Genomic DNA, 18325 nt, shown 5'->3' with positions numbered 1-18325 from the left:
GGGTTTTTGGTTGTGCGTGCATAGGGATTGGCGGTGGAAGGAATACCTAGTTGCACAGATGACATCCGTTAGTAGGGTCTAGTCAACACCTGACCCATACTTGGCAGCAGACGAGTGCTTATGGGTATTTGCACAATACATAAACCGTTGGAGCCTAAACCGCATTGCTGCAAGGGAGGAAAACCTTCACAGTATTTTTCTTGGCTAGTTCTCAGTTGCACGCGCCTTTTACCAGGGGATAACTACTGTAGGAGAGGTTACTTTTTAATTTTACTATCAGGCAGAAGAAATGGTCAGCCTAAGGGACTATGTTGACCTGAAGCCCAAGTTGGAGGACATCCTATCAGTCTGGGGTTTAGAGCCAACTCTACTGACTTTGGATAAGGTTAAACTCTAGCTAGATCCCCAGCTGGTAAGATGGGGTTAACGGAGTTAGAATGGAACTTTGGAGGCGGTTTAGGGTTCCTGGAGGAAGGAAAACCCATCTCTTCCATTGCGGCTTGTTGGGATTCTGACATTGGTATTAAGGAAGGTCAGGCAAATTCAGCAAAATCGACGGATCTGGTTGTAGGGGTGTCGGTGGAGCTCATGGTAAATCCTATAACCCCTTTGGTCTTTTCGGACTCATTCAATTTCATGGGAGAGCTCGAAGATGTATTCAGAAGCATTGGTTTATGGGGGAATGAGGCACTTCAGTCTTATCTGGTCAAGGATCTACAGTTAAAAGAAAAGGGCTCGGCTCAAAGAGTGAACAAAACCCTTGCATGTAAAATTGCTCTAAGGCGGAGGGAGGATGAGACACTCAAAACCCAACAAAATTGCAGTCATTCAATCTTGTCAGGGGAAGGTATTTTCCCAAAAAACTTGTCGTTGAAGGCAGGAGAATTTCTGGATATCTCTGTGGATTCTGAGAAGGATCAAAGTCACTGATTTACTCAAGAATTTCAGGGTTTCGAGCATGGTGAAGTTATGGGTCTTGAACCTTTGGGGGCGGTGGCAGGGGCTCTGATTTTTAGGCCTGAAGTGGAGGGGCAACCTATAGAACTTGGGGAGTCCTTCATTCAAAATGTGTTGACGGAGGATGGTATAGGCTGTAATATTGAGGAACATGCTCCAACTCAAGAAGGGCAGTTTCATCCAGTGACTATCGAGAAGGGAAATGGCCAAACCATATGCTCAAAGAGAGAAAAAAGGGAGAGCTATACATAAATAAATAAAAGCGGAATGCCCAAATCTTGTCCTTGGGGTCGACATTCAGATCAATAAGGCCATGGAAGTTTTTGAAGTAATTTTGGTAGGGAGAGCTAAGGGAAGGCATTATTCGACAAACTAAATTTCTAAGTGGATTGCAAAGGCATGGAGTGGGGCTCCGGAAATAAAGGCAGAGGTGATCACTTTGGCGAGGGGGTGGTTTATGGTTAGATTCAGTAAGTGTGAGGCTCTGGAATGGGTACTAGAGTGGAATTGGTGTTTCGGGATCTCGCCAATTTTATTCAAGAAATGGACACCTCTTTTCGATGCACAAAGGGAAAAACTTGAGGAGATACCAGTTTGGGTTCGACTTCTGGCATTTCCCCCACAGTTATGGACAAAGGATGTTTGTAGGGCCATTGGGGAACATGCAAGAGAATTTTCTTGAAGCTGATATGTCTTTCTTAGAGACCAACAACAGGATTGTGGCGTGAATCCTGGTAAAACTAGATCCAAGAGAGGGTTTGGTTGAAAAAAATGAACTTCAATTACAAGGGTATTCACATTTCCATATTATTGACTATGAGGAGTTGCCTTTTAGATGCCATCGATGCCATAAACATGGGCATTTGGCACATGATTTCCCTTTGGGTTTTCGTAGAAGAAGGCGACAAAGGGGAGCCCCAAGAAAAGAAGCTCAGGCAAATGCAGTGGAGGAAGAAATTGTATAGGATGCGGAGATTGGGGAACAACGGGTTGGTATTCTTGACCCTCTGGAGGTTGAAGACGATTAAAATTTGCAACTTGGGAACCAAGATATACTAGAGAATGCTCAGCAATTGGAGGCTCGGGATGAGATTGAAATCATCGACCGTGCTCCCCAGTCTGCGAATACTTTTTTTCCTCCCCTATCCTCTTTATATGCATCATTGCACTCTTTATTAGATGTTCTCCCAAGGCCTGGTTCCTCCAGGTTGTTGTCTTCTGATGTTTCTCCTCAATGTAGCTTGTCTTTTGCTTTGGACAATATCATTACCTCTATTCTAACTCTCAACTTGTCCGTGTCCTCCCCGACCGACATTGAATTGTTATCCCTCCCTATTTCTTCCTCTTTGGTGTCCCATTATAACTTGCATCCTCGTGATAAGAAAGACCCCCCCTTAGCATCCATAGGAGGGCTTGGGAGTTTCTAGGAGCCTTATATGCCTCGAAAGCCTAGAGGTAGGAAATCTAACTTATCTAAGGCTCAATTGAAATCAAAACTGGACATAGCGGATGGGAAACAACTCTCTCTAAAAGGGGCACTTAGAGCATCGCAATCCCCTGTGGTGGTTACCAAATAATTTTTATATCCTTCAATTGCAGAGGGTTTACTAACACTCGTAAGAAGCTAACTCTAAAAGATTTATTAAAAAATTATTGTCCTAATATTATCATGCTACAAGAAACCCTTGGAAATGGAGAGATCGTGATGGCATCTCTTTGTAAAATGATAACAGGTTGGTTTTTCGTGACCTCTAATGCAAAGGGGAGATCTGGGGGCCTAGGTCTGGGATTTAAAGATAACAGTAACAAGCTTTTAAACTCCTAGGGATCAGATTTGGTACTGGGGGCTGAGCTTTATTCTTCAGAACTGTGTATGGATATTTCCCTTCTCAACATCTATGGTCTTTGCCACGACATGGCCTCTTCCTGGAACTCTTTGTTCTCTAAATCTTTCATGAAGTACTCTAATTTGGTGTTGGGAGGGGACTTCAATTTCTGTTTGGGCATGTCTAAAACCTAGTGGCCATTGGCTCAAGTCGACCCCTCGGCAGATTTATTTTTGAACAAGCTGATGATTGGTAAGCTTATCGATGTGAATTTGATTAAATCCAGACCCACCTGGAGGAACAAGTGCTCGAGTGCAGCGAGGGTGGATAAGGGACTAGATCGTTTCTTGATGAATGAAGATCTAGTAAACTGAATATCCCTTTTTAGGCAATGGGCTAGGTCAGTAGGTGATTCAGACCACTTTCCTATCATCTTGGAGTTGAAAGGGACCAATAGGAAGCCTAGACATCCTTTTAAATTTAACCCAACCTGACTCAAGGAACATAGCTACAATGAGTTAGTTAAGGCCACTTGGAGTCCATAGGCCCCTGACCAGGGTTCTTTAGCTCAACTTTTTATGGAAAACCTTAAAAGAATGAATCATACAACAATTACCTAGGAAAAAGATAAAAGAATTAGGGAAGAAGCCGAGCTAAAACTCATTGAAGAATCTCTTGAAATCTTGGAAAGCCTGGAGGGGATGGATACGAGACAGAAGAGAAAAAGGAGAGGATAAAACAACTAGAATCCTAAAAAATAAAGATTCTTAATGATATAAAATATCAATGGAGACTCAAAAGTAGAGCTATTTGGTTAGCTATTGGGGGCGAAAACTCTAAGTTATTTCAAAATTATGCTAAATGCAGGAAGAATATAAATGCTATATGGGAAATGCAACAGGCAAATGGGGGTAATGCTAAATATTTTTATGAGCTTGCAAATTTTGGGAGAGATCATTTCAAAGGCCTGTTTAGAGCCCCAAAAGAAGCTACAATTGCAGAAGTCATCCAGGTTGCTCAAATTTTCCCTAGATATGCAGAAGAGGAAGAAAATTATATGATCATGGCTCCTATTTCAAAAGGAGAAGTTGAAGGAGTTATTAAATCAATGCAGAAAGATAAGAGCCGAGAAAGGATGGATGGACAGTTGAATTTTTTCAACATTTCTTTGAGCTTATAGGGTACGCGCTTACTAGGCTGGTGGAGGAATCCATAACCAGAGGTTATGTTTATGAGCCATTCAACTCCAATTTCTTCACACTAGTCCCTAAAATCGATGACCCAAAAAAATTTGAGGATTTCAGGCCCATCTCTCTCTGTAATTGTCTCTATAAACTCATTGCAAAGATCATAGCTATCTGCCTAAAACTAATCCTATCCAGAAATATTTCTAGGGAAAAATTTAGCTTTCTTGATGGAAAGTGTATCCATGAAGCTATAGGGGTTGCTCAGGAATCTATGCATAGCATCAAGAAGAGAAAAAGGAAAGGTATGATAGTAAAAATTGATCTCTTGAACACCTACAATAGAATCAGTTGGTTATATTTGCACCTTTTGTTCACTCACCTGGGTTTCGGTATTGGTTTTATCAATTGGGTCATGGGATGCATATCAAATGTGATTTTTGATGTCCTAATTAATAGCGCAACTTCCCCTTTTCTCCACAGTTAGAGAGGGCTCAGATAGGGGTGTCCTTTGTCACCACTACTTTTCTTAATAGCGACCGAAGGGCTGAGCCAGCTGATTCTTGCAGCTAAACGAAGAGGAGAGGTTAAAGGAATCGAAGTAGCCACAAATCTGTATATCACCCATCTCCTATTCTTAGACGACATTCTCTTGTTTAGTGATGAATCCAAAGGTGATATTTAGCAGCTAAAATTATCCCTTGACTTATTCCTCAAAGCCACTAATATGTGTATCAATGATCAGAAGTCCTCTTTAGTTCATGAAGGATTCTCTGCAGAAGAAAGCAACAGAGTAATTTTGGTTCTCCCTTTTGAAGTAAAGCTTATGATGGACAATTTAATATTTTGGTTTCCACCTCAAGCTAGATTCCTACAAAAAGCATGACTAGAAATGGTTGTTGCCCAAAATTGAAAAACGAATAAAACATTGGAGATTCAAGTGGTTATCGAGGGTTGAAAAACCGATGTTAATTAAATTTGTTCTAATTGTTATATCAGTTTACTGGATTTCCCTCACTTGAGTACCCAAAGGAATTCTATCTCAGATTCAGAAACTGTGTGGTCGATTTTTATGGGCTGGATCAGAGGAGAATGCAGTCCTTCCTTGAGTAGGTTGGAACAAAATAGCCCTCCGAAAGGCCTGGGGTGGTTAGGGAATAAAGGATCTCCCCTTTTTTGCATCTTCTCTTGCAAAAAGATCTGGTTGGCGTATATTATCAATGGACAATCTATGGACTGTTGTGGTGAAAAGGAAATATATTGACCTCGTTCCCATCAATGAACGAATGCGCATGATAGACAAGAAAACATAAAACACTTATGTTATCCATAAGGCTACTGTGGAATCCTTTAGCATTATTGAAGACGGTCTTACATGGCATGTAAGGAATGGGGAAAAATTCATATTAGGTATCGATCTGTGGGTGGGATGTAGCGATGGTTTTGTTCTTCCAAGGAAGCTAATAGAATCCCTCAACAATCAAGGTCCCATCTTTCTGAATCAGATTGCAAACGCAGAAATATCTACGACTTGGCATCAAGGCTAGAAATCTATCAAAGATCTCCACTTAGAGCCCCAATGGGGAGTTCATTGGCATATCTGTAGTAGAGAACTACATCACACAAATGTCGGGATAAGTGATCACCCAAATGTACTCCGATGGGTACACGCATCCTTAGGCCGATACTCCAAAATATGGTTACATTTATCAAATGGATAGGAGAGCTTAGGGGGTGCAGTCTTGGTGGTGGAAACCACTATGGAAACTGAAATTCCCAGTGAAGTCAAGACTTTTCTTCTGGTGTCTTCTTAAGAACAAGGTGCCCACATGGGATAACCTTCAGAAAAGGAACAAACACGGCCCTGGTTGGTGCATACTATGCAAAAGATCAAAAGAATCAATATACCATTTGTTCTTAAATTGTCCTTTCATTATAAAAATATGGGAGGCTACCTTGAGCCTCTTGGGAATTATATAGAATTGGAGTGGGTCAAATATTGCAGAAGCTTGGCAAAATTGGTGGAATTCAGCACGAGATGAAAATTGGAGAAATGTTTCTCCGATAATCACATGGTGCATATGGTTGGCAAGGAAAAAAGGCATTTTTTAGGATACTCCCTCGTCACCCTCCCTTATCACAGTTGAGTGTGCTTCAATTTACTCTTTAATCCCCCTCCCATCAGCAAATCAGACCCCTCGAATCATCATAGAGGAACAAATCAATCCACATATTCCTTGGGAATATTTCGATGGTGCATCATATGCACAAAACAGATGTAGGTCGGGGTCGGTAATCACATAAATGACGACAAAATATTATAAGCTTCAGTCGGCCTTGGATCGGGATCAAACAACTTTTCTTAACTCAAATCATTGAAAGACTTATTATGCTAGACTCGGGAAATTGGGATTGATACAATTTGGTGGGCTCCAGTATTGTAGCAATAATGCTACAACTCCTGGAGCTTCCTGTCTCTTAATTTTATCAACCCGGTAGTTCGTACAAACTTGGAAGCGACGGTGCTGTATGCACAAGTACTAGCTCTTGTCGCAGCTGTCACTTGGTCAGCTGGCACAAGTCCGCTAGGGCTCAAGCCAACTTCTATAGGCTCACAGAAGAAGCTTTATCAATGATGGACGAAAGCTAACTCAAAGGAGACTAATCTACTTGGCAAAAATGAACTGAAAGCAAATCAAAACATGGAAACCCTAATTTAACTAGTCTAACCTCTATGATGCAAAGAATGTGAAGGAAACTTCTACCAATGATACCATTACTTCTAATAAGTGAAAATGCATGAATCTAATCTACTTGCATCTTAAAAGACATGTTTTTGTATTTTTTCTTTAAGTGGATGGAGTGATTGTGATTTTGTGCTTATTAGGGTTTGGTTGTGCAGATGTGATGCGGAAGGAAGGAAAGCTTGGGAAAGGTTGGGGAGGCTAGGAGAGGTCCCCAGAGATCCTTAGCATCAGTCCACAGAGGTTCCTCACGTTCAGAGGCTCAACAACCGAGTGAGTGGCCTCCTACAGGATGTCTGCAGTGGATTCTACAGGAAACGCAGGGGTTTCTACAGGATGTTCTGTAATTCTTCTACAGGATGTTTACGAATTGGATTTTAGAGGATGGATGGTTGAGGGAAGATGCATGGATGGTTATGGAGGTAGGATGGGGGTCTGAAGTGATCCAGGAGCTGATGGATGGAGTGGTGAGATGATGTGGAAGGCTGACTTGGCTTGAAGGTAGTTGAGACAACAATGGGGAAGAAGGTAAGGTTACTTGGCAAAAGAGAAGATGGGAGATGAGGGAACAGACTTGGTGATGGAGGAGCTGATCTGAACGAGGCTCAAATGAACGAGGAGGTGATGAAGATGCCCTGCATAGTGGTTGCTTGATCAAACCAACTACATCTTGCATGCAATCGAAATATCATGTGATCTATCTAACAAGTTAGTGAAATCGGTGGACAACAACCTTATTCATGAAAAGAATCACGTACAACCTGTGAACAAAACATTATCAAAGAGATATAAACGCATGAATAACTCCTACCAATCTATCTTAAACATAAGAAACTACTTTAACCATCGAAAGCAACCTAAGTAACACAGCATGAATTAAATCTAAAGAGCAGATTTTTTCTCAAGAACGCAGCAAACACACATAAAGAGAAACAAGGGAGGTACTGGGCGCTTGAGATGGGCCCAACCCCAAGAGCTACAACCTCCCATGAAAGATTTAGAGCTGGTGCAAAGCTGGATCCATCTTTATTAATCAAGAAATGAAAAGTACATCAAAACTGTCCACAAGGAGAACTTGAACATGAGCTGAAAGCAAAGCTAATCTATTGCATAAAAATCGAACTACAAACTAGCTAACTAATGGCTAAAACAAGATGACTAACTAGCTACAAAATGACTAACCACTAGCTAACCAAAATGAGGCCCCAAGCCCTCTTATTTATACAATTTGAGGACCCAACAGTCCTCTTAAAAGTTAGGGACTTGGCTGCCCAAGACTTGTAGTTAACAGCAGTCCAACTTGACTTGCTTGGCTGCCCTTGTGCTCATTGATTTGGTGGCCTTTGAACTCCGAGCTGATGGTGGAGAATTCAAGGTAAGGGCCCATAAATGAGGGGGACACCTTCCTACAAATCCTCTAGCTTGTTCTCCCACGAATTTGGCTGCCAAGTGCTCATTAAGACCTTCAATTTTGTCTCCAAATTGACCAAAAAGGCTACACAAAGCACCCATTAGACTTGTTGGCATAATGACTAACCAAATTCACTCTATTAACATAAAAATAATAAAAAACATGCAATAAACAAATGAGAATGGTGGATCAAGTCAAATTAGGAGGTTGGATGAGCCCAAATATTTGTCCATTTTTGGGGCTCATCACAATTCAAATTTTCGGTGATTCTTTAAATGTTATAAATTGGTTTAATGAAGTTCAAAGATGTCAAAATCACATTTTGATTCCACTCATAGAAGAAATATTACATATTAAAATCGGTTTTGATTCTATATCTGTTTACCACATATACAAGGAGCGAAACTCAGAGGCAAATATCCTTTCTAAGGAGGGTCTGCAACAGGATTTGGGCACATGGCGCATAACAAAATCAAAGGATGGGGGGATCCGTGTGTCAGATTAGAAACCGTATAACAAATGATATGTGTTTTATTTCCATAAGATCTGGCAATCTCATTTTACTTTTGATGCAGTGCTATGAGTTGTATTCGATTCAGATATATTATCACTACTGGTACATTTACTTTTTGGTGGACATATTGGCTATAATCTCGTATAAACAATTATGTGTGGGATGTTTTCTCCATGATATGGAGAGACCCAGTTATGGTCTTTTGGTTTTTGGTTTTTGCATATTTTCTAAGTAACGATCATGGTTTTACTCAAATTCTCTGTGTTTTTCCTTGTGAATTCACAGTTTCAGGAATGCTTAAGGCATCTACAGTTGTAATTTTTTATTGACTTAATAAAAAATTCGATTTTTATCCAATATATATATATAATTATATAATTATAATTTCACCATTTATAAAATAATATTTTTATATTAAATAATAAAATTAAAAACAATTATTAAATATTTGGAAAAAATTACTTCAAACAATAAAATAAAATAAACTAATTTAATTATATCATATTCAAATGATAAAATAAAATTTTACAACAAAGCAATGATATACAATGACCCTTTAAAATTAATGCTCGACAATGACATAACAAGCTATGATTTCCCATTATAGTTAACCATAGAGATCCTCGACTAGATAAAAACTAACTATCTATATAAGTTTAGTTTCTCGAAAATATTTAACTATAAAGGTATGCAGGCATTTAAGCCTTATAGTTTTGAGTGAATATATTTCTGAAAGAAAAAGAGAAATATTATGTAAAGCATGAACAAAACATAGGGGTAAATTTGTGAAAACAATAATTGGATGTCAATGAGGAACTCTATTTTATCCAGGAGAATTCTTTTTTCTAAAATGTGAAAATGAAAAGAGTAGTTAAATGTGTTGTAATTTTCATAGAATCAGTTCAAATATTGCAAATAAAACTAAACAAGAGAGACCGGAGAATAAATGAACATTTCTCTAAGTTAAAGGTAACCCTCGAAAAGGGAAATATAAATGACCAATATGTTCATACGTCTAAGGAAAAATTGCAAACATTTACATACATTTGTATATACCAGATTTTGAAATGAAAACTTGTTCCACGTGAAAACCCTAATCACTAGGGGGTTTCCAGGTTATAATCTTTTAAGAAAAAAATAATTATATAATAAATCAACCCTAGGAATAACTATGCAAGTGAGTATGGAGGCTTTAGTAAGTTATATATAATATTACATTTTACATCCGAGGTGTCATTGGTGGCGAGTTTTGCTGACTCCTCGTGACTTTTACCCGCAGGGTCCCATTCCTCACGACTTTTTCCCTGAGTGTTCTAAAAGGTAGCAGGAAGGCTCATGTTAAAAATGTCAAGCTTTAGGGTCCTGTTGCCGAGAGTTTTTGGAAGAGTGTAAGTGTTGTTTTCATCTGGGGCATTTTCTCCCAGGATATTGTTGTGTATCTAGGTCAGATTGCCATGACATAGGTTGTCACTCAGTATGGATGTCATTTTGGCACCACATATGTAACTTAGTAACAGGAGTAAGGAATGAGAACCAGTAAATATCCGAAGAAGAATATAAGACCATGCTAAATGACAAAAATCTTTTAACTGTGACTACAACTTAAAACCCATGTATACTTGTAAGATTAAACCCAAGACATTAAAAGCAATTTTCTTGCAGGCACATAAAGACAAGAATAAAAAATAATGTATTGGAGGTTGTAAGTTATACCTGTGAAGAGTAGATAGAAAAATGTTCTCTTCCCTTGCATCTGCCTAGTAGAGAATGTAAGGAGGGTTATAATAAGATTACATTAAGCTAAGACAATGTGCTTGAGATCTAGGTTTTTGGTGTTACGAAGTAACTTACTGAGAAACCCTTTTATAAAGTTGATTATGTTAACAAAATGATAGACCACCTTTATAACAATGGTAGTTATATTAAACTCATTAATAATCCCATAAAAAAGTTGCAAAAGAAGTCATGTGCGTAATAAAGTATAATATTCTCTTAATCATCTTAGCAAACAAATTATTGAAAGCAACACTCTCACCCCTAGAATTTATGGCCTTCCAAAGATTCATAAGGTTGGGATTCGCCTAAGACCTATTGTTAACACAATAGGTAGGCCCACTTATCTCCTTGCCAAATTCTTGGCTCAAAAGCTCAAACCTTTGGTTGGTCACATGGATTCCTTTGTTAAGGACTTTGCTTCCTTTGTTGAGTTTAAAGATATAAGGCTAGACGTCGGGGATTTTTTGGTAAGCTTTGCTGTTATTTCCCTTTATACTAAAATCCCTATTCAGGAGGCCATCGATGTCATAAATTAGATTATAGATGATGGCACTGCCAAATTGGTTGGTCTTTGCCTAACCTCTACTTTTTTCAGCTCCCAAGGTGAGTTTTATGAACAAACTTGTGGAATAACGATGGGTTCTCCTCTCTTTGCTATAGTTGCTAACTTATTCATGGAAGATTTGGAGACCAAAGTTTTGGCCTCTGCTCAATTTCGCCCTAAGTAGTGGAAGAGATTCGTTGACGATACATGCGTCGTTTGGCCTCATGGTCATGAAAAGTTAGATTTGTTTCTTAACCATATTAATTCCCAATCAAACTCCATCAAATTCACGATGGAGGTTGAGGCAGACAGTATCCTTCCTTTCCTTGATATTCTCCTCTCTAGAATGGAAGATTGTTTCGTTTCTCACCAAGTTTTTCATAAAAAAACACACACAGAACAATATCTTCATGTCAGATCTCATAATTTTCTAGCGCAAAACTTTGAAGTTCTTAACACGCTTTCCACTCGTGCTATAAGGATTTCTGATGAGAATCATTTGGAAGAGAAAAAATCTCATCTTCTAAAAGTTTTTGAAAATAATGGCTATAGCAGAAAGCATTTCTCATAGCTTTTCAAAGAGCTAGTAAAGAGTCGAGGATTAAACTTGCTCATGATGGACAAATATCCAATGTGCAACTTCTGTTCATCCAAGGGACCACTGATAAGATTGTTCATATTCTTAAAAAGAATAAAGTTTATGCTACCTTCAAACCCCTTAATACCATTAGAAATTCCCTTAGATTTGTTAAAGACCCAATAAACGCTAAAGACATGAAAGAGGTTTACTCAATCCCTTGTTCTTGGGGATTCCCTATTTGGGGAAATTGATCGCTCCATTAATAAAAGAATTCAAGAACATGTAGTAGACGTTAAGCACAATCATTAATGTTTCTAAGCTTTAGCTGAACATGTAGAAAAATCTAATCACCATGTTTGCATTGAGGATTCCTCGGTCATCGCTAAGGTTGATCACTTCCATCATAGGAAGCTAAGGGAGGCCATTGAGATTGAGAAGCATGCAATTAATCTCAAGAGAAACAATGGTTGGAAATTAAGTAGGAGTTGGATTCCTGCCCTCTCTTCTCAACTGTTTCTTGATTTTCTCTTGTTCTCCCTTCCTTCCTTTTTATTATTATTTAATCATGTCCTATATATATAAAGGACACACACACATATATATACACACCACAAATAGATACATACATATATTTATTTATATATATGAATGTATCTATTTGTGGTGTGTGTATATATATATATATATATATATATATATATATATATATATATGTGTGGACATATATATAAATATATATTTTATATGTGTATATATATATATATATATATATATACACATATAATATATATATATATATATATATATATATACACCATCCACATATATATGTGGACATATATATATCCTTTATATATATAGGACATGATTAAATAATAATAAAAAGGAAGGAAGGGAAAACAAGAGAAAATACTATATTTCAATACTATATTTTATTGTAATAGTAATATAAGTTTTAGTAATGTTCATGCATCATGTCAAAATCAAATTTTAAAGCCTCTTTTAGATGAAATTTTGTTACTAAAGGCGTCCTTTAACAGTTTTCAGCTATGTCATATCTTCAGGGAAAATAATGAAGAGGCCGACCAGCTTTCTAAAGCTGGCCTTCAACAGGATTTGGGCGGATGGGCGATAGAGGAATCTCTACAGGGGCACCAAACCTTTTCACAGCAGCCACCATTCGCTCCACCTATATGATTGGGGAGACGGTTCTTCCTTTTTATTTCTTTCAGTTTTTGTTATTTCTACAGGTTCCAAAGACTCTGTTTTTATTTTCTCATTTATGTAAATATATATCACAGGCCGCATTAGGAAGTTTTTTCAAAACTCAGACATTTTATAACAGCGTTTTGATCATATGCACAATATATGTTATGCGGGGTTGTTTTCCTTCATAGAAGGAGGCCCCTTTTTTGTGGTTTTTAAAACAAAAAACAGTTATGATATTTCTGTACAGCAGGAAAAAGGAAATGCTGGACAGAGTTGCTGGATAGAGCAGCTGCTTAGTCTGTTTTTTCACAAGCACTAATCAGAATCAGCCAGTATTATGTGCTCAGCTCTAGGGGGGCAAACTTCTTCGGAAGTGATATAAACAGATTGTAAAACTTTTTATTTTGCTAATGAAAAGTTTTTGTTTTTTCCTCGGAAAAAAAAAAGTTTTAGTAATGTTCATCTGGGGTGGCTCAAGTGGCAGTGGCCGTGGAAATGAAGTTTCACCAAACCGGAAGTCTTGGGTTCAAATCTTGTATTACTCCCCCCCGTAGCGGGGTGAATAATGGACATGTAAAAACACAAAAAGAGGAGTCCTACCAAGCTTACCAAAAAAAATATAACTTTTAGTAATAGATATTAATTAATTAATTAATTTATCTTTGTCTTTCTCTCTCTTGTAAATAGTTTTTTATTCCTTTTTGACCTTCTCTTTATCCTAATAAATTATTCTTAGATATTTTAGTATATAGAACTAATATATATATATATATATATAATTATTATTCTATAATTAAATAATATAATATTAATTTAGTCCCTTTTCTCCCCCTTTCCCTATCTATTCTCTCAAATTTCTTTCCCCTTTACCTTGTTTTAATTAATTATTATTATTATTATATTTGTGTCATATTTTTTTCTTTTTTATTCTTAACAGTTAGTTTCCTTAACTAATTGTTTTTTTAATAATATAATATATTACTCTATCCCAATGTTAAAATTTTAATTAAATTGTTTTATTTCTCCTAACGGCTAATTCTGGAACTAGATGCATCTCTATTATTCAAATATCTTGATAGATTGATTTTTTCACCTTTGTCCTAAGGATGAACCACATTAGATGGTTCAAAATGTAAAGACAATCTCATAATCAATATGAATCACAAAGTCTAAAATCAAACATGACTGTAGTAGTTGTAGAGGAAGCTCGTAGAACCACAAATCCTCACCTTGAAAGGAAGCTTGACACCCTGTTAATGCACGTCAAAGTAAATTAGAAAAGGTGCAAAGATTTGCATTTAAAACTGAAGAAATAATATAGATTACATGAACAAGCTAAATGCCAAAAATCGAAAAACTCTAACATTGCAAACCTCTAACTGCCGCAAAAAGTTGTCATAGACCCCATGGTAATCCCTTGCAGAGATTCCTGAAGAAGCCATTGTTGGAATGACAAGGAAAACTTATAGTTGGTGGAAAATAATTTTAGTATGGTTCGAGAACACACTCCTACCAATGTAAATGCAAATGTAACAACGCCAATAGGGTTGGGTAGAGTAGTTAACCTAGCCCCCTAGCTGAGAAATCCAAGCCATTAAAAATCAAGAAATAATATAGATCGTTGGATCAAATGGATTCGTACAAGGATCATGTCAGAGGCATGACGACTTTTTCAATGACCTCTTCTAATTAAAAGAAAAAAAAAGAAAATACGTCGACAACTGGACTAAGGTGAAACCTTATGCCATCAAACTTTTATGTTAGCATGTGGAGTGTAGGAATATAGATTTCAAGCTCCATAGCCTTGCAAATACATGTGTTATGTAATTAAACAACTGCTACATAGTAGCTACTCCCTGCTGTTTAGTTTAAATATAGCTAAATTAAAATCTATGTTATTATTAAATATGTTATTTTTATTATTAATTTGTACTCCACTGGCCATGAAGTCGATTCAAACATTCATTAACTTTAGAATAAGTGTGAACTAAAGAGTTGAAAAGTTATATTCGTCTAAAATTATGATGATTAGATACGATAATATATTTGATAATTTTTAAATGAAAAGTTAACCAAGACAAGAATGTAAGACATATAGGTTATATATTATGAAATTGAAATATAAATGTGCAATATAAACTTTTAGGAAATGTATGTAAGTGATTGTGGCCTAGTGAATGCAAGTAAGTGTTCTGTGTGAGTGGTGCAGTTAAATGAGCAGAAGAATGTTTAAATTTAAAGAATGCAAAATGATTTACTGATCACCAAATTATTCATTTGAACAATCCAAATTATTATTCATCTAAACAATTTGCTCAATTCTAATCACACACAAAAAATACTAAAATTGTATCTATAGATTGATTTATACATTTTATGTATTTAAACAAAACTCTTTATAAATTGGAAAACTAGAAATTAGATTTTTATATACTTGAGTTATAGGTATTAGATGTAAAAATGATTATTTAAATTTGAAGATGCAAAATGTGTTTATAGATTTTCCTTTTCATAAAATTATTAAATTAATTTCCTGAGACGAGGGTGCGCGTTGACATATCACCTCATTAAGACAATGTTAATGTGATGTACCACGAGGTACATAACCACCACCCCCCACACGCTCAAGGCGATGGGTGCGGTGGCCTTTTGCATGAAGATGGACATAGTAATAAGGAAAGGTGACAATGAGAGGAGGGCAAGAAATTCGGTTTATAGTTACCGTGAAGGGGAGCGTAGCGATAACCAGAATACATAGTAAGGGAAGGAGACTGGAGTGATGGGCTGGTATAGCGGCTTCACAAGCGACATAGAACCCATTGACTGCAAGCAAAAGAACCCGAGTATGTATTTTGCATCCTTTTTCCCCCCATTATGCTACCCTATTTTTGGTTTCTTCTGCGAGAGATGCAGGGAAATAAGTGGATGGGGAGTTGGGATGATTGGGGATGGGGGCGTGGGTTGGTGGCGATAGCCTACAATTGCATTCAAAATTCGATGGGAACCTTAACAATCTCGCTCTGTTTCGAGATTATCCTATCCCGTATGGGAATTATTCTATTAATGGGTAGGGAGAATAATGTAGGAGCATGCAGTCGCTTTGCTAAAGAATCTCAAGGGGTTGGGTATTAGGATAATGTCTTACTATACACCTGCATAATGGTAGGAAGCTTTTGTCTTTTACCTATGGACAACCAGGGCTAGGAATGCAGGAACCAAGGGATTGGGAAGACAGATGAGAGAAGCTGTGGGAATGGTACCTGACATGGAATAGAGACTAGCTATGTCAAAATACGAAGGAGGGGGGATGACTGTTGTGTTGCGAGGCTTAGGGATGGCTGACCACCTAAGTTGGGCACCCACGATGCTTGTCGTGCTGACAACAAAATGCAACCCAAATTAGTATGGTTGATGGCCGGATGACAGCCAGACCACTGTACCCGGGACCTGGGGGATAATGCATGCAAGAGAGAAGGTAGGGGGGGCTTCAATTGGAGCGTAGACCTTCATGTGCGGGGCAAGGGCGGGGCCTTTCTGCGTATCCTGCTTGTGGCCAAGGGGGGTATGCAACTGCAAGCGCCAGGGGGGTGGTTGAAGCCGGGGGTGGAGCGACACAATTATACCAATCGAAATCTTGAATTATGCAGTAACACAGTAGCAATTGACTACTCAATTGGATGTCTTGTCTGCAAAATGGGTTCGTCGAGTGGTAAGCCTACCTCGGAATACAGAACCTTCAGGCTTGGCCAGACAAAAGCTCGAAAATCAACTAAACCGCCATGCAATACAAGAGGCTGGGCCGATGAGATCATGGCACGACCAACAAAAACTTGAGGTCGCGGCAAGAGGCCACGAGAGGCCAAACCTGACACTGAACCCAGATCTTCAGGCAGTCGACGAGGTAGAAAGTTTGTCTAGAGCCTAATCAACGAAGCGACAACTACCTACCGGGAGGGAACCAACGAGGAGGTTAGGGAACTGTTAGAAGAATGGGAAGCAAACTTGAAAAGGCAGGAGAGCGAGACAAGAATGGAGCTAGAGGAATGGAGAGTCCTCATACCGGACCCCGGGAACACGCGAGGGAGAATTACCTAGTACAAACAGATCCTCTACTTGTATTGGTTAGTGAAAAGCCTGTTGGGAAAGACAATGGAACAGATCTTGGTGGGCATGGTAGTTACGGTTCAGGGACTACCAAATTACAAATAGGAATTTTAGAAGGTGTAGTTCCAACTACATAAACAAGACATCCACCTCGACCGAATTGAGAAGCATTTGCCCTGCATACTGGCTCGGACAAAGCTGCTAGGATTGAATGCCAAAGACCCAGCTCCGGTTGAATCAACGTTGTTAGAAAATTATATATTACAGAGCAATGGAACACATAGAATATTGCATAAATATAAACACAGAAAACGCATAAAACCAGAGAGACACAGATATACGTGGTTCACCTAGTTTGAGCTACGTCCACCCCCAAACAGCCAGTCCTTCCTTTCTATTATCCAGCAAAATAAAGAGACACAACCTACATCAGATCCGCTGTAATATCCTATGTTTTCTCTCACAGTCTCACCTCTCTGTTTCTCGCTCGGAGAATACACATCTATTACACAACCTCAATACAATGCTCTCATACAAAGAGAGGGGTTGCCTTCTAGGGCAAAAAATCCTAAACTAAACATAAGTTCTACCGTCAGATCATCTGCCTAATGAACGACCTAGATTGACTAGAAATTACTATACTTTTGCAAGACAATTTTACATCTGTTTTTGGCTTCGTGGGCGCTGCCCCCCAAACCCCTGTCGGGGGACCGCTAGCCCTCGAACCCCCCAGCCGGGGGGGATGGGCCCCCCCGAACCCCCACGGGGGGGACAAGTCCCCCCCGCACCCCCCCGCTTGGAGGGGTGTACAAACTTCCTGAGGTATACATCCGGCTGAAACAAAGACCTCTAAATAATCATGCTCCACACCCAACAAACGTCAGCTGAACAACATGAGTAGAATGCTTACTTACTGATAGTTTTGTTTATATGTGCGGCTAGCTTTTAAATTTGTTTATGCAGTTACATATGAATGTAGGACTTTAGAGTATGGATGTGGACAGGAAACTGAAACTTATATTGCTTGGATAGAGAGACTTAAGATTTTTTGCTACTAGATGGCATATAATGTGGATAGGTGGCCAACAAACTTGATTTTCCACTGGGCAAGTTGAGGCCACCTAACCAGTTCTATGTGGTGTTAATTTGCTTTTTATTAATGAAAAAGGAGGATCTATCAAGCTCAACAATTTTTTTTTATTAAATTAATTTTAAAAATCAAATTTTAATATTTATAAGAAAATATAATGTAAATAATAAATATCAATTTTAAATATTTATAATATAATTTACTGTAAATATTAAATAATTAACTTAAATTCTATAAACAACTTATAAAAACAAAAGAATATTAAAATTGTGTAAATTTACACTTAAATGATATAAAAATCTAAAACTGCTCCAATTTAACGTTTTGTGCATATGAATTTTAAGACTAAAAATTAATTCATGTAATCCGGTCAATTAATTGATGAT

The sequence above is a fragment of the Pinus tabuliformis genome, chromosome 5_1 (assembly GCF_031772625.1).
Source record: "Pinus tabuliformis cultivar Carrire ecotype Pingquan chromosome 5_1, CPIR1, whole genome shotgun sequence".
Taxonomy (NCBI): domain Eukaryota; kingdom Viridiplantae; phylum Streptophyta; class Pinopsida; order Pinales; family Pinaceae; genus Pinus; species Pinus tabuliformis.
The sequence above is the reverse complement of the archived record's forward strand: the minus strand, read 5'-3'. Positions refer to the sequence as shown.